The sequence below is a fragment of the Manacus candei genome, unplaced genomic scaffold, assembly GCF_025592945.1.
Source record: "Manacus candei isolate 608988 ecotype Guabito, Panama unplaced genomic scaffold, ASM2559294v1 h1tg000050l, whole genome shotgun sequence".
In the NCBI taxonomy this organism is placed as follows: Eukaryota; Metazoa; Chordata; class Aves; order Passeriformes; family Pipridae; genus Manacus; species Manacus candei.
In genome coordinates, this window is record NW_026138098.1 from 22,899,910 (window position 1) to 22,924,483 (window position 24,574).

The 24,574-nt window shown below is 38.0% G+C and overlaps 1 long non-coding RNA gene across 1 annotated transcript in view; it reads left to right on the plus strand.

Annotated features, from left to right (window-relative positions):
* The first annotated feature begins 480 nt into the window (after nucleotides 1-480).
* LOC127477127 (uncharacterized) overlaps nucleotides 481-24,574 on the plus strand; it is a 53,283-nt gene continuing 29,189 nt past the window's right edge. The window contains exon 1 of the long non-coding RNA XR_007906860.1: nucleotides 481-697. This is a non-coding gene — a long non-coding RNA (uncharacterized LOC127477127). The remainder of the gene's footprint in view (nucleotides 698-24,574) is intronic.

The window sequence follows — 24,574 nt, forward strand, 5'->3', positions numbered from 1 at the left end:
TGGACTCCAGTTGTCCTTACAGCCTTCCACAGGTCCTCTGCTGATGGGAGCAATGGCAGCTAGGTGTTATTGCCATCCCTTCAGTGCCCAGGCAATCAGCAAACATGCCATAGCCACAGTGAACAAAGGTGTTAATGAGGACACCTGAATTGATTTGGTGGTGATGCTCAGCTGTTAAACCAATCATGAGACTGTAAAAGTAGTGAGGTGGATTAACAAAGTGTTTTGCTTAATACTGAGGAGCAAAGGCATTGTCTGTGCATGGTAAGGTTGCTTTATGGTACCTTGTAAAATGCTTTATGCCAGAGCAAAGCATAGTTATTCTATCTTTACTAAAAGTGGGATTTTAAAATACACATCATTAAATTTTTACACATTCTTCTGTGAGTTGCTAAATAACTTCAGTGCTACTAAATGAATAGATTGTGGATGTTGTGAAAGGTTTGTCTGTCTGGAGGGGGTGAGGGGAGGGATGTCATAGTTGAGCTCTTTTTAGCTTCTTCATTTTTTTTCTTTGCATTTTCAACACAGAGAAATAAACTAATTCCTTATGAAAGTTGCTGGATGGACAAGTCCTGGAGGAACTGTAGTGGATTCCTCTGCCGTTCTTCACCCCTAGGCTGGTCCTCTGTGTGTGTCTCACACATAAGGAACTCTGGTTGATCACTATCCATCTTTTCTGTTGAGGACATCTAAGGTGAGTGTTTGCTTCATAGGGTTTTTTCCTCTCTTTGTTTTTCATTCATTCAGAATGGTCAGCCATTGAGTAGGTATGACCAGGTCAGCTGATACAGATCTAAGAAAGTTGATCTGATGTTCATGGCTTGTATCACCAGTAAGAATGCAATTTTACTAATGTTACCTAAACAACCATTTTACGTTGAAGTATTTTCTAAGCAGCAATATAAAAAAAATTGCCTGAAATTTGCTATATAAAGTTATATATGATGAATATGCATTGATTCAGCACAAGTGTAATTTTATAAAATCAGTTATTGTTGTGCTTTTTGTTCTGATGCATTTACAGTAGTATTTCCCCTCTAGCAGGGCATGGCTGAGATGGGATCCTTTGCCTTCCATTATAACAAGTTTTATTTTTTTTCACATTTTAACCAGTAATTTGTTGCAAAGCACTTTGATATGCTCTGCTCAGATGGAAGGCATTATAGAAGAATTCAATTGCTCTCAAAATTGATTGAATGCTAAAAAAACATAAATAATAATTCAAATTTAGAAATAACTTGGCTTAAGCTGGCTTTATGCTGTTGTTGCTCAATGGAGCACTGTTTGAAAGACTTGGTCAAAAACTGGAACCCCGCTGTGTTAGAAGCTGTATTGACACTGGACAAAAAGGTAGCACTGCTCTGAAGTGCTTTCAGTTTTCCCACAAAAGCTTAAGCAATTAAGTTGGAGACTATTTGTTTGCTTGTTTTGGTGCTTTCTCTGGCTTTTTTGTTTTCTTCTTTCATGAATGATAATGAAAATTCATATTGACTGCACATGTTGTTTTAAATGCCTAGAATACATCTAGGTGTTATCTGAGGGCTTTTTCCAGTGAAGTTAAGGAAAACCCTTCCATTTGCTTCTCTTTTCTGCAGCAAATGTTCTTTGACTATCTTATGTTCTTAGCATATGTACAAAACCCATGGTAAAGCTAAATGAGGGTGAGTACCACTGACAAGTGACTAGAATTATATCTCAAAAGCGACACAGTCATTCTCAACCCGTTCTAAGCAACCCTTAAATGACCTTCAAAACCAGAACTACAAAATGCACCCTTTTCAAACAAGATAAAAAAGATGTGGCTGTTCTACTGCTGATGCTTGTGTTATGTGGATAATTGTTCTGTAGTACTAGTGGCAAAATTAGAAAACCAAAGTCATGGGTGGTAAGAAAGCATCAGAAGGCACAAACCTGTCCCTGAGGAAACTTATAGCAACTGACACAGAAGAGTGTAGCATATTCATGATGTTAGGGTCAATCTCATTCACTTTTTCTTGGCCCAAGCTATGTTTCCACCTGTTGCTTTCTATGCCTGTGAATTCCCCAAAACTGCCATAAGCATGAAAGAAATCCATTTTGGTCAGGAAGCAGTATTTCAGTCTTTTAGGCTTGGGGATACTTGTTCTGCCTAATATTTTTGTGCTTTGGGTGAATTCATACAGATGGTGAGATAGGGCAAGAAGATTTATGTTGAGATTTATTGAGGGAACCTATTTTTCCCCTCCTGGCTGACATCAATAGGGTTGCATAGTCTATTCACTTTGTCACAAAGTGCACCCTGAGAAAGTACGGAGAGGGCCCTGATTGCAATTCTGCCTTCGAACAGGTCACAACTCCATTGTTCTGAAACAATAGAGGTTTTATAAACAAAGTCTGACTAGAAAGATTGTGAGTTATGACACTACAAAGAGCCTCGCTGAAAGCAAAACAAGGCAAAAAAGAAACAGGGTAAGGCACAGAAAAATGCTTATAAACAATGAGTTAAATCCCAGGTCTTGAGTGAGACACTGATGCTGGAGGTACTGTTGTACCTTACAGGAATACCGAGATTGGTCTGTTAGTGTTTACAGCACATAGTGCATATGCTTTATAATTACAGTGAAAATAAATGCATAGACACAAAAGTACTTAAAAATCTGGTTATTTCTGGCTTCAAAGGGATTGCTTGCCTGTTTCAAGATAGGTATATACTTAGGCTTCTTGCTGGGGACCTGAAAGAGGCTGTGGATGATGTCCTTCTCCTTGCGTTGCCTATCGCAGTCATCTCATGTTACCTTAAGTTACTATTTCCAATGACCATCTGTTGCCTTTCATCATAAATTTAGCACTGCCCCTACAAACTCTCCCATTGGTAGGGCCTGCTACAGTTACTCTTGGGGATGTATTTTTGCAATACGGAACTTACTCTTTTGCATCATGACTGTATTTTCACTTCCCAACATGCAGTACCTGGTGCAACAGGTGCCTTGTGGGTGTAGAGCAATGCAAGTGAGTAATGAGTGGCACAACTGAAGGATGCTCTGGAAAATCCAGATCATGAAAGGAAGCCCCTTGAATTCAAGCAGCTGATGTGTTGAAGGCGTTCAGACTTTATGTTTGAAATAAATTAACCAGATTATCATAGAAATAAATTAACCAGATTATCACAGTGGAATTATTTTTTCTATCATTTGTGCACAGATATTTATCTAGGTTTTATTCAGTAGAGAGGAAATTATCAGCACTTCAATCCATCCCACCAAAACTGAGAAACTTTCCCTCTCTGGAACTAGCCTGGAAACAAATTTTTTTTCCTTCTCTCTTGAAACTGAAGGTATCTCAAAAAATAAGCTCATATTACTTTGTTATATGAGCTGCTAAAGTTTTTAATTTTAGTTGCGGATGCCCAGAGGACGAGTAATCAGTTATTATGCTAATCGGCCTTATGTTGCAGTGCATCAGTTTGATGAGGTTAGTGTTAAAAATCTGGCATAAGTATTCGCAGCCTTCCTGTGTTAGTGGAATGTAATGCTTTACCATGTGAAGATCAATTTAACAAGCAGATTTAATCTGAGACTGGGAGGAGGGGAGTCAGGGAAGAACAGAGTGAAGTTCCCTCTGTACTAGACTTCCATCTCTATAGCTATGGCAAACAATTATTACCAAATTAAAGCTTCAGCATGTATTCCAGTAAAGCAGGTGGTCAGAATGTTAGGCAATAACAATTTAGAAATTGCCACTTTTCTTCTCTCTTTTTAAATGCATCTGTAAAGAGCATCCAAGAAGGCTATGTGCAACTTTTTAGAGGCATAATTAACTAGCTCTCATTTGTTAATAAGTGGATAATGGAGGATTAAAAGTATCCACCTGCTATTTTGTTTTGCTTTTTAACTACGTTTTAAATGGTCTTGAATAAGATTTGTTAATATGTGATGTCTGTTTACTCAAAGTAAACACACTCAAAGTGTCAAGCAAGTTTTTAGATAAAAACAGGGAACTAAGACAGGACTGAAAAATCATTATACAGAAAAGCACTGCAGTTCAAGTTTCTAGCTAGGTGAAGCCCAGAGTCGCTTGGGATTACATCAGTTCCATGAGAATGTTTTTACCATGAAACTAGATGCCAGAGTTTCTGCACCAGGGTTGTTTGGGGTGGGGAATGGAGACTGTCCAGGTTTATCAAGCTGAATTTTGCATTCTGCAGCCTTAATCAGTCTGAAGCTAATTAGCAGCCTCTACACAATAAGGCCACAAGTCATTAATCATAGGAGATGAGAGCAGTCAGCCCCCCATCCTCGACATTTCAAGAAAAGTTTTCTCTTGCACTCTTTTTCTTTTTTTGTGATGGGGCTTCAAAAGTCGCAAGATTGCTTTTCATGGTCAATAGTGTGTGAAGTATAAGCCATGTCTTGATGTGACAGACAAGGGACCACTGTTCAAGGACCTATTGGACTCTTTTTCTCTCTTTTTTTTCATTCTTCTCTCTAAATGCTGTCCTCTAATAGAATGGAGTCAACTGATGACTTTATTTGCTTTGAGTTGAAGCATAGTTCAGCTGGGAATAAAAAAAAGTTTTAACAAGTATGATTTTTGTTAGAGGGAAATTCGAGTTTTTTACAAAGCTGCTTAGTTCTTTTTAAAAGTTACAATCCTTTCTTATGCACAGCTAATGAGGAATGAAAGTCCTTTCACATGCCTAATACAGTTTAGTACAGTGTGTCTTGAAATCCAATGCTAACAGCTGCAGGCTAAACACTAGGAAACCCTTACAGGAAAAAGAAGTAAATTTTTTGAGGCTGTTGATCAAACTTCTTGCAAACAATTTGAAGAAGACAGTTGAAAGAATAAGTTGTCTTTAACAACGGTGAGAATTAGATTATGCGCTGTATTTTATTCTGTGGGTAGAAGATGTAATTCTATCTGTATTACTCCCACAGTAAGGGATGGGTGATATCTGTATGTCTGACACCTGTCTAGCAGGTCTTACTCCTTAGTTGTCCATAGCATGTCCTTACAGCTGTTGGCACCATCGCTGTTTCAGGCTCAGATGTTTATTACAATAATATTACAATATTATTCCCAGCTTCTGGCTGGGAATGCTGGGGAGAGAAGGTGTTTTTATGAGTAACAAATATATTCATATAGTCTTGTGTTGTTAATCACTGAATTTTCAGTATAAGCAAAACTGTTTTGTTGAAGGACAGGTTTGAGAAATCTTTCCTGAAGACCTAAATATATTTCTCAAGGCCTCTTGCTTATCCTACTGGACTTTGTTAGTTTACTTGAGGAATTGCAGTAACACTGAGAGTAGCAAATGGGCTTTTGTTTATACAACTGTGCAGGAGTTCCTTGTTCTAGCAGATACTATACCAAACTTTACATCCACCCCTGTGCCTGGAGTTGTCCACTGCAGACTGGAGGTGGCTTTTAGCAGCAAAGCTATATGGTGACAAAGCACTGCACAGCACTGCCAGCAGCCTGACCACATTGATATCCAGTGCTCCTCATGAACAGTTCCAGTTTTGCTTTGATTTGCTTATTTCTCTTCTTTGGAGACTTAAAATAATGTTGAAAGCCTGTTTGGTTTGGGGTAATGTTGTTGTTTTGTTAGTTTCTCTTTCTATTACCAGTCTTTGAGATAATTGAAAGTGAGGAAAGAAAAATTGTAATTAGGAGGCTCAAACAAATTAAATCAGAGCTCTGTCTCTTACAGGCAAGTAGCTGTCTATAGCTGTAATATGGCTGTATGTTGTTGTATTTACTTCTCTGGATCACTAGTGGATTTGGTCCTTGGACTGCTGTCCAATTTCAGTAAGAACCATTTCTTCAAGGTGTTTCACATCTTGTGCATATTTTATGCATCTGTGGAGATCATTAGATGATCACTTTGGGTTACAGCAGGGAGAAGATTAACTCAGTCATAACTCTGTGGTTGAAAAGTTAGCTCTAGACAAGACTTCAGAGTGAGGAGGGCTATGTTTTGGTGCCTGAGTGGTGTACCTTTATTTTGATGTGTTGTTTTCTTCTGGGACCAGGATTGTGAAGCGCTGTTAAGTGCCACCTTTTCATTGTATTTTTAGTTCCTACACCCTCCCCTACACTTGCTCACTCCTTGCTTTCCAGTTCTGTTTCTGAAATGTGAACCCAGTGACACCCCAGTTCACACCAAGCTTTCTGTGCTGGCCTGAGTGGGCCTGGCAATTAGGCATCTCTAACAGAAAAGGTACCACGCAGAAACTTGAGCAGAAAACCCCTAGGAGTACTGAAAGAGCCATTACAGTCCTCCTGTCACATCAGTGAAACAATACACATTTTGAAAAGTTGCCCTCATATATCTTTAAACGAGTCCATAGCATCGGTTATGGTCTACTGTATCAACTCCTACATTTCAACAAGAGGACATGTTCTTCCTTTTTCTGTTTCTAATACTACAGATGAAAAATATGACATGCATCTACACAAAAAGAAATTTTTTAATGAAATCACATTAAGGATTTGACTAAGCCCACACAAGCAGAATTAAGACTGATACTCTGTTATTACCTCAGCTCATTACATCTTCGGATTTTGTTACTCATGTAGCCTGTAAGATCACCCGCTGTCTGGAGAATCCTGTACTACCTGAAAACAAAGGGAAGTGTTATGTTGTAGCTTTACCTCTGAAATTTCCTTGCTTTGCCAACTTTCCTCAGTGTTACCATAAAACAGCTCTTGGTGACTTATATGTATTAATGGCATTAATTAAACTATCAGCACAGTTGAATGGGAGAAAATGTGTCTTCTGAACTTGTTTCTTGAATAGGAGTAAATGCCTCATTAATCTTAAGCATCAACCCAAGAACACTGTGTTTGTTAGATAGAATAATAAATGACTTTACAGGAAGTACACAATAGCAGATGCTGGAATGCATCCATTCATTAGTCACTGTGCATAAATATCCCCTTATTTCCATGAAGAGACATTTAATGGAGGGCCAGTCTGACAAACATGCACAAGCTTTCACTCACTCACTGAGAAAACAGAAGGGAGAAATGTCATACAAATTTGCCTTGCTGAACACAAAGCATCACATACCTTATGTGTGCTTTTTATGCTCCTTGCCTATCTTTCATCAAATTGAAAGGCAAAACTGTTGGATGGTTTTGGGAAGCCCATAAGGCATTATAATTATTTCTACTTCTTGGTAGCAAAGCCTGGTTCACTGGTGTGTCACTTGGAGACCATCACCAGCTTTACTCAAAGCCCATTTTGGTGTCAGGTAAAGTCAAAGAAGACTATTATGAGAAAATTTTGTTGGGTTTGTTTTTAATCACTGCTCCCAAGATACTAAGAAACAAGCAAACAAACCTATTGCAGTGAATAATAATATAAAAAAAAAAAAAAAAGAATTGCTCCCCACCTCCAACCCCTGCTATCTGTCAGCTTTTGAAAGCTTGTATGTGTTTTCTAGTCTTATAATATAACTGAGCCAATGGAGCACCTCTGCAAACAAGTACATATACGGTTGTTAAAAAAAAGTAAAGTTTTTAAAGTAATTGTTTTGTTTTCCTTTCCACATTATTGGTCAAAATTGCTGTTTTTCTCAGATTTTTGATTCAGTTCCCATGTCTTAGATGTGTTACAGGAATGCCTAAATAATTTTCTTAGTATGTGCCCTTGTTCCTGAATGCTTGCCTTAATGGAATTTAACCAAAGGGTTACATTTTAGCATAATTTTTCTTAGAAAATATTTACAGTGTTTGGATGTCCTTATGTGTTTGAGATCTGTCTGGTTTCTAAGGCTAAACTGACCAGAAAGACCAGAATACCTTGATTTATGAAACAAGTTCTTAAGATGGTAATTGCATTGGGTACCAAAGGTATCAGTGTCCTGTAACAGCACCCATGTCTGTGGAGAAATCTTCCATCTAAGCATGCAGGTGCCTCATGTCACTGTATTCTTCACTGGTGTTGGAGTGTTTCTCACTAGAACACTAATCAGGGTGTTTGGCTTTTGGCCTGCACAGGCTCAGCCACGTAACATAAGGGAGGACAAAGTTTAATTTCTTATCCTGGAAGTCTCTGAATAAGTACGGATTTGAAAAACTGCTATGCATGATTTGGTGAATCTTCTCCTCTGAATTGAGAGCTTGGCAACACTTTATGGTATTGTTAAATCAAATGCTTTGGACCAAAATTTCAAGCTGGGTATTGCGGTAACTTGGGTGGTAGTGCTTATTTTTCTACTGGTCTAAATTTGCAGTCTTTGCTCAGAAGTCCTACTTGCATGAAGAAACATCAGTTTGATGACAAAATTGGAGCCATAGATCAGCAGTGAATTACTAACAAATTCAGGGGATGGAGAGTTTTGTTTCAAAGTAACATGTAATGATGATAGCAGCCTAAATTTTCAGAAGTGACCAGTGATTTTTGAAATTGAAAATACCAAAGAGCTTGCTGTTTCTTCATATCTGACTTCTGACAACTAGGCCCACTTCAGTTGGTCACAAAAATTACTGCTAGGCTAATAGGTCACTAATAATGACAGAAAATATTGGTACTTTATGAAGTGATATCCAAATATAAGTTTCTAACCAATTTTTTATTATCAGTTATCTCAGGAGAACTAAAGAATTTTCCCTTTTGTGATTGTCAGATTTCATTTTGGGGTAGCTTACATTTTGCCTGCATTACACTCCTGGTATAGTTTTACGTGGGTAGGTACACCAGTACTGGGATTTATGTGTTCACATCCTTCAAAATCTGTCCCACTGGTGTACTGTAATTGTATTTCTATCCTAGGAGCAGCTACATTACTGTGACCAGCAGAAACCCTTTCAATATATGCAACATTAAACTGAATTACACCAAATATAACCACCTTAACATTGATTAGACAGGTATGCAGCTAATAAAATGTGGCATTACCCTTTTCTCCCAAGGGGTCATCCTGTACAATGGTAGTGGATTATTTCTGCTGTTGGTCTCAACAGGTCAACTGTACCTGGAGCCAGAAAACTCCTTTTGGAAGAGAAGGGCAGAGTCATTCTTTATAACTGGAATGCCGTGTGGGAATCCTTCGGCCTCCATCTGGAACAGCTTTGACCAAACAAAAGCCCTAAATCTGCTTGCAGTGCAGTTGGTGGGAATACTGCCACAGCATTCCTTGGGAGCAACATTAGGCTTCGATTATGGTCACAGCAAGAGAGTAGTATATGCACAGCTGCCAAAAAATATTAACAAATAATTCTAGAAAACTTTGTCTCTGCTTTCCTTTCTTTTTGCTTTTCTTTAAGGCAACTAAGAGAAAACGTTTTCAGCTGTCAGGAATGAGAACTAAAATAGAGGTTTATGGCCCAAGCTCCATCTGCTTCCCAAGAGAGACAGGTCAGGAAAGTCATGGCTTTCAAAGTGCTCTGATCCACTGCCCCCTCTTGTGAATGCAGGGTTGTGCAAGGGCCTTGACAGCTGCCAATGTTGCCCCCCAACCCTCCTGTTGAAGCACAGCTTTTCTGAGTGCAGCCTGCCTTGCTCTTTCCCCTCCCAGACATGGGAGTCTACACTGGGACTGCTTGAGTTTTTCTTTTACACCCAGATCTACTGTTGGACTGAACTCAGCAAAACAATGGTCCATGGTGTGGAAAGCAAGGGCCAGATCGTGCACCTGAGTCTCTAAAGGGCCAAAGAGTATCATCACCTCTTGGGTAGCCCTTTCCCACCATGGACATTCTCCTTATGCACTTGATGCATCTGCTCCATGTCCTGTGCATTAGCTGTGCCAGTGCCTTTTGTTATTAGTATTTCACAGCATATGTGCTCAGAACAACTTTCTGATGTTTTAATCTTAGAACTAGCTTTGCAAATCAGAATAACCTTAACCAGGAGGAGAGGATAAAGCAGACTTTGTGGATGCTGAATTCTTTATTGACTGAAATAAATAAATGTTTGGGCAGACCTTAGACCCTTTCGGCTGTTGAGAGGAGTAGAAATTAAACAAAATATAAAAAATAATAAATACTTTTTGGGAATAAAATTATAAATAATTCTTGGGAAGAACCAACTGCAGAAGAGTTTTCCTTAAAACACAGTGTGGACAGATTTAATTCCATTAGATTAAGGGTAAAATGGCATAAATCATGTTGTATAGCTTCCTACAGTTATGTTTTATTTACAGGCATTGAAGTCATGTTCCTGAGGTCAACAGGTTTTTGCATCATTAATTTCAATGGAAGTACAGTAAGTCTTTTAAAATGCTTTTTCTAGAGGTCTCCATGATTATTTCTTTCCTGTGAGGCCTTTTAGAAAGGACTTATAACATAGATTTTCCTTCTTCATAAAAATTAATTCAAGACAGTCTGAGATGTCTCTTTGTTTGTAAATTTTCTAGCTGTAAAATCCAGTGTTTAATGCTGACCACAGCATGAGAGCTGAAGCCTCAAGTTTGGAGTGTTTCGTATTTTGTCATATGATGTTTATTCCATAAGCTACAAAGAAGGGCCTTTTCCAAATGAAAAATTGTGAGAGTATGGTCCTGCTAGTCTAAAGGCAGGATAATCAGTGAGGTGTGAGAAGTAGAAAACCAAAGGTCAAAATGAATGCTGCCTCTTCTTATGATTGAAAATGTTTTGTGTAGATAGTGGCAAAAACATAAGCATATAAATAGCTGCTGACAACAAAGAACTCATTGTAACTAGAATAAATTTCTTTGGTTTCTAATTCTATAAAAACTATTCAGAAGCATGTAAAAATTAGTGAGTAATTCTAGACTGCTCGGTATCTTTGCATCATATCAGCCTAGCAAAGCAAATGTAAAACTAAATCGTTCTGACTTGCAGGGTTTTATATCCACTTTGTTTTCACTTTGCAGTTGGAAAACATGGCACAAACTTCAGAGCAATTCAGAACATAGTTACAGCTTCCTTACAGCTTAGATGATTCACTCCAGCTACTTAGAGCTTGTGTTGGATGTAGAAATTAGTGAATTTCAATTCATGTTTTGGAAATACCTTTCCAACCCCACAAAGTCAGGAAGAGTATATGTTTGCTCACTTCCTCCTTCTCTGAGCTTACAGAGACGAGTATGCACTATCTCTTAACTGATCTGTCAATTTTCTTTGACAAAAATATTGGGGTACTATGAAACATGGTACCACAAAAACAATACTTGTGGAGTAATGAAGAGAGAGAGAAGATCCTCAGCAGAGCTATTTGGTCTAGGCTAGTTTTCTAGGATGCTGTAGGATATAAGGACCATCTGTGGTGTCTGAAGACGTGAAAGTGAACATGGATGTGCAATCCCTATTGGCTCAGCTTCATATCAAGTAGATGAGAGAGATTGTGGTGGGGTGTATCTAGATGCATTTGAAGAACTCCTACCCTCTACTTGTGGTTCTTCAGTGACTCATTACAGGGCTCAGAAAAAAATTATATGACACCATATTTTTGATCTGACATCCATGCAAATATGCATTTCACTTTGTGTGTTTGCTCTGCGTAGGCAGTTGGCAGGCTGGGTTAGCTGTCGGGTACTCTTGCAAAGAAACACCCAGGGAATTGCAGCTGTGCATGGCATGGTATCAGTTGCAGGCACTGTGTATTTGCATGCAGAGTGCTGACACTGATCTCAGTGTGCTGTGCTTTACATCTTGATCCCACCTCTGCTTTCAAGTGCATGTTTGTTGGCCCAGCTCTGCTGTCTGTCCAACAGTGGGTGAGCCATGCTCTTGCTGTGTATGTCCACCTTCTAGAGCTCAGTCCTCCCATTTCTGCCCTAGGAGTTCAAGGACTGACACAATTCACACCCCTAATCTGGAATTATGGAAGATGAGGCACTCTGATTCCACATCTTCCCACTCTGCCCCCCACCCAGCACAGAAGCACAAACTAAGCCTTAGACTAAGTCACAGTTTGACTTGAATTCAGCAAAGTACTCACTTGGGCTTGATCTTAAGCATGTGGTTAATCCACTACTATTGAGCAACTTAAACACACCATATTTAGAGGGGACTATGCATGTTTTAGGACACTGAAATGAGGTCTTGAGATTTTTTTAAATAAATTCATGCCAAGCTATAAGTACAAACAAATGCTAACGTGCATGGTTTATGTTGCGCTAGCCAGAATTGCTCATCCTTGCAGCTGTACATCAGAGTGTAGTTTTAATTAGAGTTTAATTATCTTTTCATTTACTTTCTTCAGCAAGTAAATTCATACCTTTTTCTAGGTTTTCTTGGGAGTATAAATTAAAATAACATTAATAACATTATATTATTCCTAATTTGTGTATCTACACTTATTTATCTGCGTTTTTATTAGTCGTAATGAAGCATGTTTGGAGAAATTGGGCAACTAATCTATGTATAGAAGAAAATAATGCTAAACAATATAATTATAATAATAAGAGGCTGTTTCTGATTTACTGAATAGAAATAATAATATGAATTTGTGATTAGGGTTTCTAATATATTTAAAAAATTAATTTCATGGAAGGTTGTCTGCATAATAAGGGTTTAAGTCAAAAAAAGGTCTGAATCTAACCCTGGAAATTTAATAGTTCAAAAATGAACTTGGGAATTTTTTGTTCTTAATTCTCATGTTAATGGGACTTAATGTCAACCTAACTTATGATTATTTAATAATTCATTATGGAAATTAATCTCTTCTGGAAGATATTTGTGGGAAAAGGTTTGGTTTGAGTATTTTTACCATCTTAAGGAAGTTGATTGTCCATATTTTTCTATTGCAGTGAGTTATTCCTTAGACATAATGTCACATATTAAATAACTTTGGCGTTTGTATTTCTGCTGACTCATCATGAGTGCAAGTAAATGCTTTAAAGTAATTAATCAGGATATGGGAAAAGTGGAAAACTAGTATGAGCCTCACTGTGTACAGCAGAAGGCCCAGGGAAACAAGGTACAATGAGTTTAGATGAAGTGACCAATAATTTGAATTATTGGATTTTTGTATGCTTTACTTAAAATGTCTTAAGAAGTCAATTTGCCTGTACTGGACATGTATAAACTTTTTTCTGCTTCTTCTTTTGTGTTTCTGTGCTCTGCGGATTATTTCAAAGCATTGCTTAGCCAGCGTTGAGATCACAGTGGGCAGCTCTTTTTTGTTACTTCTGTTTTGTAGTTGTGAGTTACTTCACTGTGCATGCCTGAGTCAGCTGGCCTCACTACTCTGAAACATCTAAAAACTCACAAGACATTTTCTCCTTTTGTTCTTGAAATTTCATAGATTTTTGGATAGCTGCTAATGTCATTGTCTTCTCAGATGCATATCACTTAGACAATGATAGATAAACTATCTGTTCCACCCTCTTTTAGTTCCCATATTATAAAAAATATTCTCTGAGATTTTTTTCCCCCTTTCCCTTCTAATTCTTTCTAGCCTCTCCAAAGTATAAGACTTGCTGTGGAGCTAGCAAGTGATTTTCCACTTTACTACCCACACGGCAAAGTGCCTTGCACTGGGGCATGATATCTAGTCACAGATTACCTCTGCAGAAGGCACAGGATTCTTGTTGTGGATGTCTAATGGTGCACAAGGTACTGAAGGACTGGAGGGGCTGTGAGGTGCCAGGGACTAAAGGTAATTGTTACAATTGCTTTTCTGCAGACTGTTCTTAGACCAGAGGATGTCACTGAGTTGAGTAGTGTGGCTTGGAATAATGAAAACCTTATTAAGAAGGTTAGAACCAAGCAAGAAAGGTGCATAGTTAGTATTTACTAGGATTGTGTTTTCTGTTCTGCATTACCAGAAAGCAATGGTAACATGGGTGATGAATCTCTGCCTTGTAATTTTAGAGCTCTGTTAGAGTCATTCTTTGACTAAATTCTGTGTTATATTACTCCAGGCAGTCACAAAGTTGACTATGAAATAAATGTGTTGGAATGATAACGTTAGACTTAGCAGGAGCCTGTGTCTCCTGTAAGTGGCAGAGTATTCTTTCTATTTCCCAACTTGGTGGAGCCATTAAGCTTTAAGTCTGTTCAGAATAGTGTAACACAGAGCAGAAACTGGCTAAACCAGGTTTACAGAACTTTAGCAAATGTTTCAAACATTTTCCCTTTCTAAGCCACACAAGTCTTGCCTGAGGCATCATTCCTAAAATAAAGTTAGGCTTCTGAAAGATTTATTGACTGCTTTTGGAATTCAGTGTAGTTGTCTTCTGCTCATTCACATAATGAGACAGTTGTGAAACCCTGACTCAGGGTGAACTGAGCCCTCTTCAAAATGGGGACAAATGAGAAGGTGTGGTCACACGCATGTAACTTCATCATAGAACTGGGTCTCTGTATGCAGAATTGAGTGGACTAGAGAAGGGCTTTGTACAGCATAGCCAGCTCTATGCTACATCCACTCCTCCTGTGTTCACCATGAGGACTGCTATAGTCTACAGGTACTCAGGAAAAAACTGGTGTGACACATGAAGTAAGGAGTCACAAAGGCAGGTGGAAGCAGATCTGTGCGGTCCCTGGGATGGCTACCCTGTCCCCTGACACAGCTTGTTCTTGCCTGTAGTGACATTCTGATCTTTCTTACTTAATTACCCCTGTGTTGGCTCTGGTTCGTAGTAGGGGGTGATTAGAGAACCATGTCTCCCTGCTGTGTTAAACAGTCTTGTCTTAAGTGAAGTGTACCAAGTGCATTACATTTAGTGTTGTATACGTCGCATAGGAAAAGACTACAGCAGCATTTGAAGCTGTTTCAGTTGACTGGAGCTAAAAGACCAGAACTTCCTGCTGCTACTGCCACTCCCAACCCCATGCAATTTCAATGGCCTGTTTTGCTGAAATCAGCTGGCCTCCAGGTTGTTTATTTATCAAAACTGGTTTTGCGATACAGAGGACATCAAATGCATTTCAAAACACGGAATAAGCTTCAGACTAGATCCAGGAAAGGGCGTGTATTTGTGCACACAGTCTAAGATGCTTTTTCAGAGAAGTCTTTCAATAAACACTCTGAAAAGCGTTGTTTTTTCCTGAGCAGAGCTTGCCATAAGATTGATTAGATTCAGGTGGCTTAAAGGAAGTAAAAATGTTTCTACGCTGTGCCTAATTCTTTCCCTTTGTCTTCCTGTGCAAACACAAATAACTAATGCAGGCAAATAGTAAATTGCAGTGAGCAGTGGAAGTGCTAAATGGTAGCAACACTTAAAACATTGCTGAAATTCAAAAGAGCAGCTGTTAGACATTTAAACCTATCATTCTCTTCTGAACATACATCAAATTTACTTCGTAGCACTGTCATAAAAATGTATGAGAATATAAATGCTTGAGTGACCCATTAATCTTTTGAGTAGTAAACATAAAATCTTCTTAACCCCAGTGATGATATAACCATACTTTATTTTGAATGAAGGCTTTATCATAGAAGTGAAGATGTTCTGTGTCTTTCTGTGATGTATAAATAAGAGCAAATTAATATTAAAGTCTGATGTCTATGAAAAGTGTGCCACTATATTGATTGCAATATGAAGATATATGTAGTGAACAAAGCTACACTCAATTTCTGATGAGCACAGAAAATCTAATATTAAATACACAAAGAGCATAAGCTCGTTACTCATTGATGGTCGTCACCCGTCTGATGCTGTTATCATTATTATTTACTAACTATCTCAATAATGAGTGTTTGTTCTTACAGAACTGTCCATAAAACCTTCCTTTTTATGTGTGCCAAATAATAATCTGCTTTCTAAGATGTCTTTGTGGTGAAAAGACATCCTTAAACATTGAAACTGTTGGTCGTTCATTTCCACACATAGGCCAGTCAGCTTGTCTCTAACCAAGCAAACCTGCCATCTATATCATAGTGAATTTTGCTTCAATGAGGACTAGAAAAAATATATCTTTGGCTCCAATTTTGGAACAGTAGTATTCTTTGATTTATTCCAATTCTTTCATATACCTTCCATTGCCTCTTGAAGCCATGTTTGAAAAACACCTTGACTAGGCTTTAAAGGCAAAAGGCATTGCTCATGAACAATAAACTGCTTTCTCGTTGTAGAGCTACATTTAGCCTTGATATAAGTAGGAGAAATTTCATTAAACTTCTGAAGTTGTCCAGTTCAAAGCATTGTGCCCACAGGGTAAAAAACTGGGAGAGTTGAAAAACTGCTATTAAATAATCAGTTTCATCTTCCCATCCAGCCAGGATTGTTTCCAGCAGTACACTGAGATTTCTTAAGCAATGGGACTTCGTGTGTGGGGAGCTTAATTTATTCGTAAGTCATTTGAAACGTGTCCAAGTGAGCATGGGAAAACTTAGGTCTGTCAATTTTTAATGATATTTGGAAATGGAGGTGATTCCAATGGAGAGAGGGGGGAAGAAAAAAAAAAAGAGAAGCATAAAAATGATAAACCAGTGTTTTAACAGACTGAGATGAGCTGTATAGGTTTAACTACAGATGCAAACTAGATACCATGCTACATAATCCATGACAGGAAATTATCTCCAATAAAATAAATTGCTACTGTGTTCAGTATCTTTATCTCTTCTCATTGTTCCTTGAAACTTTATTTGAAAGACATCATATTATATTAATTCTCACTTTGAGACAAAGTGTGTCTTGATGTACAACAAACTACAAGGTTTAGGGGTCTTGATGCTGAGTCAAAAAGATTCTGAATAGCTTACCTTAACTTGAAAGGCACGTTACGAAAATCAAGCCATGGGACAGAAGCAGTACATCAGAGGGTAGTCAGCCCAGACTTCCATGTGTTTTGGGAGCCCCCTTCAAAAAATGTTGTTAAAGTCGAACTGAAATATCATGGACATGACTAATGTATGTGTGGTCTGTCTTGTCATCTTTCTTCATGTTTGTATAAAAATACCCTATTACTGCTGCATAGCTTTGGAAGAATGGGCTGGATGAAGGAAAATCATTGAGGAGAGCTGGGATTATGGGCAGTGGGTTGAGTAGCAGACCACATACACTTCACCAGGCATTAGAGCCTAGGCTGGCACTGGCACTTGTACTGTAACACAAAGCCCTACAAAATCAGGTCCCAGAAAATTGGAATGAGCTGGTATGGGGAAAAGGCTGTTTAGGGAAGTGGTGAAAAGGTAAGTGAGAAAACAAGTTTTCCTGCTAGGTTCCCCAAATCTTCCCACACCCTAGATTTCCACTTCTATTTCACAGTCTGAGAGAAAAGGGAAAAACATCTTCCCATGCACACACTCTTCCTTTGCCACAGCATGGAATGTTGTTGCTCCCAGTAACAAGTTCAAAACAAATAATACTGTACTTTATCTGTGGGCAGCAGAATCAGTTTTGTCTACAGAACTCTAACAAAGCAAAATTTCATTCTTCACTATCACACTTACTACTTTCATAAAATCTGAGTTAAGATAGTCCTGAGTTGTCTCACATTTTTCTGAATGACCTTCCTCTTACTCTACTGTTTTGGCACCATATGGTTAGTTTGGGTAAGAAATTAAGAAAACACGGTTACATGTTATACTGAACATACATATAAAAGTCTATGAAGTGTTGAACAGATAGCATTGTTGTAAGACAACTTTTATAGAGGAATAGCTACTCGTTGTGACTTTTAGTCTTCCCAAAACTGTTCAAGTGTATTTAGTAGTATTACAGTGCTCGTGGTGGATGTAACTACATTCCTGGGGAAATTCCCACAAATTGTTCACTTTTTGAATAAGCTTGTATGACTCATAGCACCTGCAGGATGCAGCTGAGAGTCATTAGAACACCTAATGGTTAGGGACAACTTGAACATACTTGATGAGGTACTGCGAGGTCTAAACCAGAATAAGTAAGATGTCTCAGAGATTAAGACCACAGTACATGAAGGAAATGCAAAAGACTGGGCCTTAGGACAAGCTCTAGAGGTGCTGATACAGGCATTTAAGAGTAGCAGTTCTGCCCTATTTATTAGTGTTTTGCTTCCATTTAAAAAAAAAAAGAGATTTCTCACTGTGCTTCATGGTGCTATTGCAGTCCTTGAAAGCTCAAGTAAAACTATTGCTCTTGCTGGAAAGACACCCAGAAGTTCGACAGCATATTCATTAACCAAAGCAAAGAGCTGCAGATAAAAAAATAGATCTGAGCCAACAAGCCCTTACTAAGATCATATTAATAAATGACAAAGCTGTCTGAATTTTGATACTAATCTTTCACACACACTGTAATTGAGACTGAGGTTTGATAGCCAATGTATTCATGAGCCTCCACCTGGGCATGTCAGAGCTTGCATGATCCTCTGTGTAGACTTCTTGTGATATGTGTTTATTGAAGACATGCACATTCTTCTGTTGCCTATCAAAAGGAGAACTCAAATTTAACATGAGCAACAGTACTTAAAAGTATACAACTCTTAAGATAAATGATTTCAGTAGTCTGCTGTGTCATTCTGGAAAGAGTTCCCTCTCAGTGGCAGCACAAGTAAGTGTAGAGATGTTTGCCTGATGCTTTCTGCTGGAGCCAGGCTACTGTCACTACACATTACTTCCTCAAGCAGTGCCTGAGCTCTGCTGAAAGATGGCTCTGTGGCTCTTCCCCTCAGCCCACTTCACAAAGAAAGAGCTCCCTTCAAGAGCTAAAAATTGCCTCTCTTCATTGTGAAATCAAACAATCTCCCACACTAATGTGTATGTGAATGCAGCATCAATTAAACACTTTGGAGTCTGAAAACACACACACACATAGCTGTCAAAATGTCATTGCAACTGTGCATAAAGTTATCCTTCTCCTCTTGGATGCCTTCCCCAAAGTGCCACAGGCCAAAGGCTCAGTCATGGTATCTTGTCCCTTACAGAAGCTACAGAGTCAGCATTGCCAGTAGGTGTCCAAGGCAGTGCACACATCTGAAGTGGTCACTCTAGGCATCCTGCCTCGTAATTCTGTGAGTGAACAAGGCAGGTGAACAGGACAGAGCTTTTGATTTCTTTTATCTGAAGTTTGTATTAGTTCAGAAAAGGCTGGACATTGTTCACATAAAGTTGCCATCTAAGATACCTTCTTTGACATTCAAGTCTCCATAGAAATCCAGATGTTCCTCTTGGCTATGCATTTCCAGTATAGTTCTGATTTTCTGTTTATTTTTTGATTGCCCCAAGCAAGCCACATCAATGCAGAAAAAAACTTAATGGTCCATAATACTAGAGAGAGGAACACAAAAGCAAATCTTTTTTCACTGTGCATATGTGTTTTTCACTCACACATTGCCAGAAGCATCAGTCTTTTCTCCCCCATCTCTTCTACTGGGTAATGTAGAAAGTTATTGAATGCATTGACTGTCTTGAAGCTCTTGATAAATGCTATTTCATTATGTACTTAAAAACTTCTGTAACTCTGTTGGCTATCAATTCCTTTTTTTTCCCAGACACTTTCATTTTACTTGTGGGTTTTTTGCTTCTTTTCTGGGCACCTTCTAGAGTTACTCAAGACAATGAACTTTCTAGCAGAATAGTTTAATTAGATATGGGGAATTTTTCTTGAAAGTAAAGAAGCCTGTAAAGATGAAAATTTTGATCAGAAAACTGAATCTTAAGAGTTATACCTCTCTAGTCAGGAGACAAAAGAATTATCTAAAGTTTGAAATCAAAATTGCTCTAAACCCAGTTCTTATAATATTTTTTACTATGGAATTCTTTGAAATAAACTATTGAAGACCAATAACTCTGCAGAAAGTACATAGTTACATAGTTGGAAAATGTGAATTACGAGTAAATTAGAGAAAATCACTATCTACTGGTGCACTACTTGCTAGAACACAAAAAGGAGATGAAATATATTGAATATGTTACTCGTTAGGAATTATTTGCCCATTACAAATTGATGTCCTTCTCTTCTCTTGGATCTGAGCCATATAGTATTTACAATATTCTCTTCTGGTGCAGTTTATTAATATTATTTTTTTTCAGTATCTCCTTATTTGCAAAACTTTCTTTTTCAAATTATACAGCATCTGCAGCTAGCTATAAATATTTATCGCTTGAGAACAGTCATGACATAAAGACATCTGAAGAGTGAAGTTGGAGAACAATTGGTGATTATGGGTCACTGATGCTGCAAAATTTAGAAATGCTGAATCTGAAATATAAATTTACAAGAACCTGTGTTATAAGACATACAATAGCTTACTGAAATAATAAAGCTTCTCGTATCTACCAACCACCTGAAGAAATAAGTTCCTATTTATGATTACGTACACATTTTTCAATTATCCTTTACTCTTGTTTGCAAGCAATGTAATAAGCTATGGTGGCATGTAAAGATAACTATATCCTTTTTTACAATTCATGTTTTCTCTATAGGGAAAAATGCTTTTGCATGGGCTAGAGAACTTACACTATGCTTAGAAAGAAATCAATTCTACAGGTTTGTTCTGATAAAAACAACCAACCAACCAACCAACCAAAAACCTATAAAGCAGTGACTCTTGCCTGAATATATCTTTCAAGTTTTAGGGGTTAAAGTTGAGCCTTTCAAAAGCCCTTTCTAAAATGAAAGGATACCATAGCTAATTTGACCAGTCACTGAAATGTACTTATAGCTTGAAGCCAAAAGATGCTTTTTGCTCACTGCAAACTAAGAAAACAACAAGCACACACTTGAAAAAAATGAGAGAGATTAGCGGTATTCAGATTTTTCTAACCACATGGCCTTCTCTTGCAGAGCCATTATTGCATCAGAATTATGGCTGAGTAAGTTGTTTCCAGCTTCTTCTGATCAACCTCTTCCAAAGAAACTGGATCCCCTCTAGTGAGAACTTAAAATATTCTGCTCAGATGAAGGCTACTCCACTTAGTGAACTTAGTCGCCCTTTATAAAATGGATTTTATCCCTGTCTGGAAGAGCAATACCAAGTCTATATGCTGCTAGTCCTGAACTCATAAGTGAATCTAATACCATATATGAAAGTGGTTTTTTCCAGAAAGTCAGGAATAAGTTTAAAAGTGAAGTTATGGATAGAGTTCTTGGGACCATGGCATGAGAAGGATCAGGGATACAAATTGTCAATTCAGATAGAGCAGTGCGTAAAGTCTGCAGGTCTGAAAGCTTCTAGAGGTTGAGGAGACACCAATTTCCATGACAATTGCATGCTAGGATTAAACTGTTGTTATGCTAGTAAAAAAACCATGTCATTTTTGCTTCCTCTTGTTTTCTGTGTGTGGGTATTAATGGGAAGCAGGCCTTGGAATCAGCCTGCAAAACAGAGATGTTTGAAACTGTTGTTCCACTGGCAGCAATTTCAAACCATGCCAACACTCTTCTCATTGCTGTTGCCCTCTCAGTGCTTAGTCACTCTGTTCCTCTGCAGTGACTGAACAGTCTCACTGTGTTCAGGAATGATTAAAGTGCTAATTGCCTATTTAATTTCTTGTATAACCAGTATAATCTAGAAATTCTGGAAAATCATTTGCAAGGTAGGACCTGAGCCATCAGCTGACTCCACTGGGATATGACTCCTTAACTTTTTGATGTATGTACAGATAAAAGTCCTTCCATGAGCAATTGTTTCCAGGTGTAAGGGTGTATGAGTGAATAATTTCTCATAGTAATGACAAAACGCAGTCCCTTGTGAGCTAGCTAACCCTTATATGCTCACTATATAAAATGCCGTTTTTTTCAGCTAAAACTTAATGGGGAATCTGGGGTACATGCAATGTGATTCCTCAGACTGGAATTTGCTCAGAACTTTTTGCAGGAGCACAATGGAATTGGCAGTCATCACATTTGTCAGGATGTCAGCTGTGCAAGACAGCATCTTTTTAGCAGGAACTAGTTTTATTACTGGGCATATTTATTAGTGTTTATTTGTGATTCAGAAGGGGAAAATGCTGCTAAATTAATAGCTTTAATCACTGGTTCCTACAGCCCACATTTTCCTTAGAATGTCCCCAATAAACACATAGACCCAATTCTCTCTAGGTGTAACTTCTCCAGACACAGGGAAGCGGCTCAAAGAGAGCTATCGGTTGTGATTTGACTTGTATTTGTCAGTGCAGTGTCTCAGTGCACTAGGACTAGAAAGGAAAGGAATGAATACTAATATTCCAGTATTATGGAGAAGCCTGCCTATCCTGCTCCTTCTTTTGAGATACATATATTATGAAAAAAAGTGGTGATGGGCAGCAGACTGTGCTTGAGCCACAGTCACAGTCTTACAATTCTTACGTTGATGACTTGTAAATCTATGAGCTGAAAGCAAGCACCTCTTCTGGAGGGAACGTCAACAAATGTGAGGGGTTTTTTTATTTGACTTCTATAGAGAAATATGCACCAAAATTTATATTTTTTTAGAGCACATGAAATTTTAAGGCAATGAAGCTCTTGGAAGTAATGTTGAATCTCTACCAAGAGTAAATTTGGACTGGCTTGTTCTTTGGGAGTTTTTATCAGCTTCTGCTAAACAGTCATCCTAAACAGACATCTAGTCTTTATAGTTATGAAAAAGTCTGTGATAGGTCTACTTGTGTTGAGCTTGTAATAAAAAATGCATAATAGAGGGACTCTTACATTTCAACATGAACTGTGAGAATGTTAACTTCAATATCATCAGCTGCATTTATGGTCACTGTATCCAGCTACTCTAGGGCTGTGCGTAAAGGCATCTTAAAAATTATGACTTTGGCCTGGGAATAGTTCATCACAATTTTCCATCAGTTAGTTCTCTTCTGCCTCAAGCCAGATGGATTAAAATCAATTTCAACAGAATGTTGGGTGCAAATCATTTGAGTGTGGAATAATTTAGAAGTCCACTCTGAAGACTCATACTCATCTCTAGTAGGAAAACTTTTGCCCCCTCCCCTTCAAGCTGTAATATGACTCTGGAACTTTCCTCCACCCTCATCCTCACCCACCTGTACTGCACAGAACTAAAAGAGGCTTTTGGAGATCGAAGTGTTTAGGAGTGTAAATGTGGAATAAATTGAACAATATTGCACAATTGTCAAATTAATGGGGTTCACACCTTGTGATCTGAGGAATCTGATGCTTTCAGTTAAATTGGTGAATGACTACAGGATTACTGGTTAGTGGAACATCTCAGTTAGCATTTGTAACCACACATTGACTTACCTATCTCAAAATTGTTTCTTCTTTTTGTCAACCTTCACTTTACCGGACAATTGACGATTTATTGTAATCATAGACCTGTATCATAAATCCGGAAATGGAAGTTATCAATGATAGCTAACACAATTTATCTCTGTTGTCCTACAGTCCTGTTTCCCTCCTCTCTTTATTTGTTTCTCTGTTGTAGACCTAATTCTGATCGTTCAGTTATTGCTTAGAGATACAAGGGTAGCTCTTCTCTGGGATGGTACAGAGAAATTAATTGTCTTGAAAAATAGATCTTCACTTTATTACTTGAAGTCACAGAAGTAACAGGTGCATCACTACTGTCCACATCACTCTGTTCTGCCAGATAAATGTTAAATTGTAACTGTAATTTCTATTTAGCCTTTTTCACAAAAGGTGAATTTGATGATAAAATTTCAGGGAAATATCCCAAAGCTGTGAGTGAGACCAAAAAAAACCAACAACCTGTTCCTTATTTGCCAAGAGAAAGGCAGAGAGGGATCTTCTGGCAAAATAAAAGCATTTAAAATGTCTGGAGTCACTTGAACTTCTCTATTTTATATAGGGAATGAAGCAACATAGAGGACATGTGCTGAATCATTTGCTGTTCCTTAATATACCACTATTTAAAAGGTCTTAGCCCAGACTCAGTGGTGTCTTCATTTTACAGGCAAGCAATTAGCTTAAAGGAAAACTGTAAAGCATGTCCTTCCCATTCCATATTTTTACATTACTATATATTCATGCTGATAGAAAGAACCTGACTTGAAATAATTCATTTGCATTTAGGGGTTATATAGCATATTCATGCTGATGACAATTGAGCAAATCAATGCAAGGAGAAATTATAAACAGTATTGTCTTTTTTTTTTTATGGCAATTTCCTAGGAAGATCTAGTACATGGTTTTTAAGATCCCAGTTCCAATAAACCCCACCATGTTACATTATTGCATTGTAAATACAAGTTAAATTTTTCTTCAATAAACCCATAAAAATAACCACAGAACACCTTTGATTGTTATCCCCTCTGCTTTCAGCAGCTACACTCATAGGAGTAAATGCTATGCACCTAATTGCAAATTGTGGTGGTACATGAAGGAAGCTGCAATACAGCTAACCTAGAATCTACATTTCTAAATTAATTTTTTGGAGGTGGTGTGAGAAGTACGAGGGAATCTTATTCCAAATTGCAACAGTAAGATGATCTTCACAATTTATTTTATTGGGAAAAGGTTTGAAATTACACCAAGTAGGTATGAGTATTAGCAATTTATTAATGATTCTAGATAGCTAACTGGAGTCATCTTAAAGCAGAAACTGTCAAGTTGCTCTTCCTTCAGAGAGGAACACCCAAATTCACAGCTGATTTTTCAAACCTTAACCTAGTTCTTGCAGTAACAGTTTGAGATTAACCTATATGCACACATTTGTGTGACTTTTAGGCAATTGTGTTCTAGACTGCTCATAACTATCCTGCCTTTTTTTCTAAAATCCACACTAGCAGTAAAAGAAAATAATCTAGACTCAAACTGGAATTGTTTGCCCTAATGAC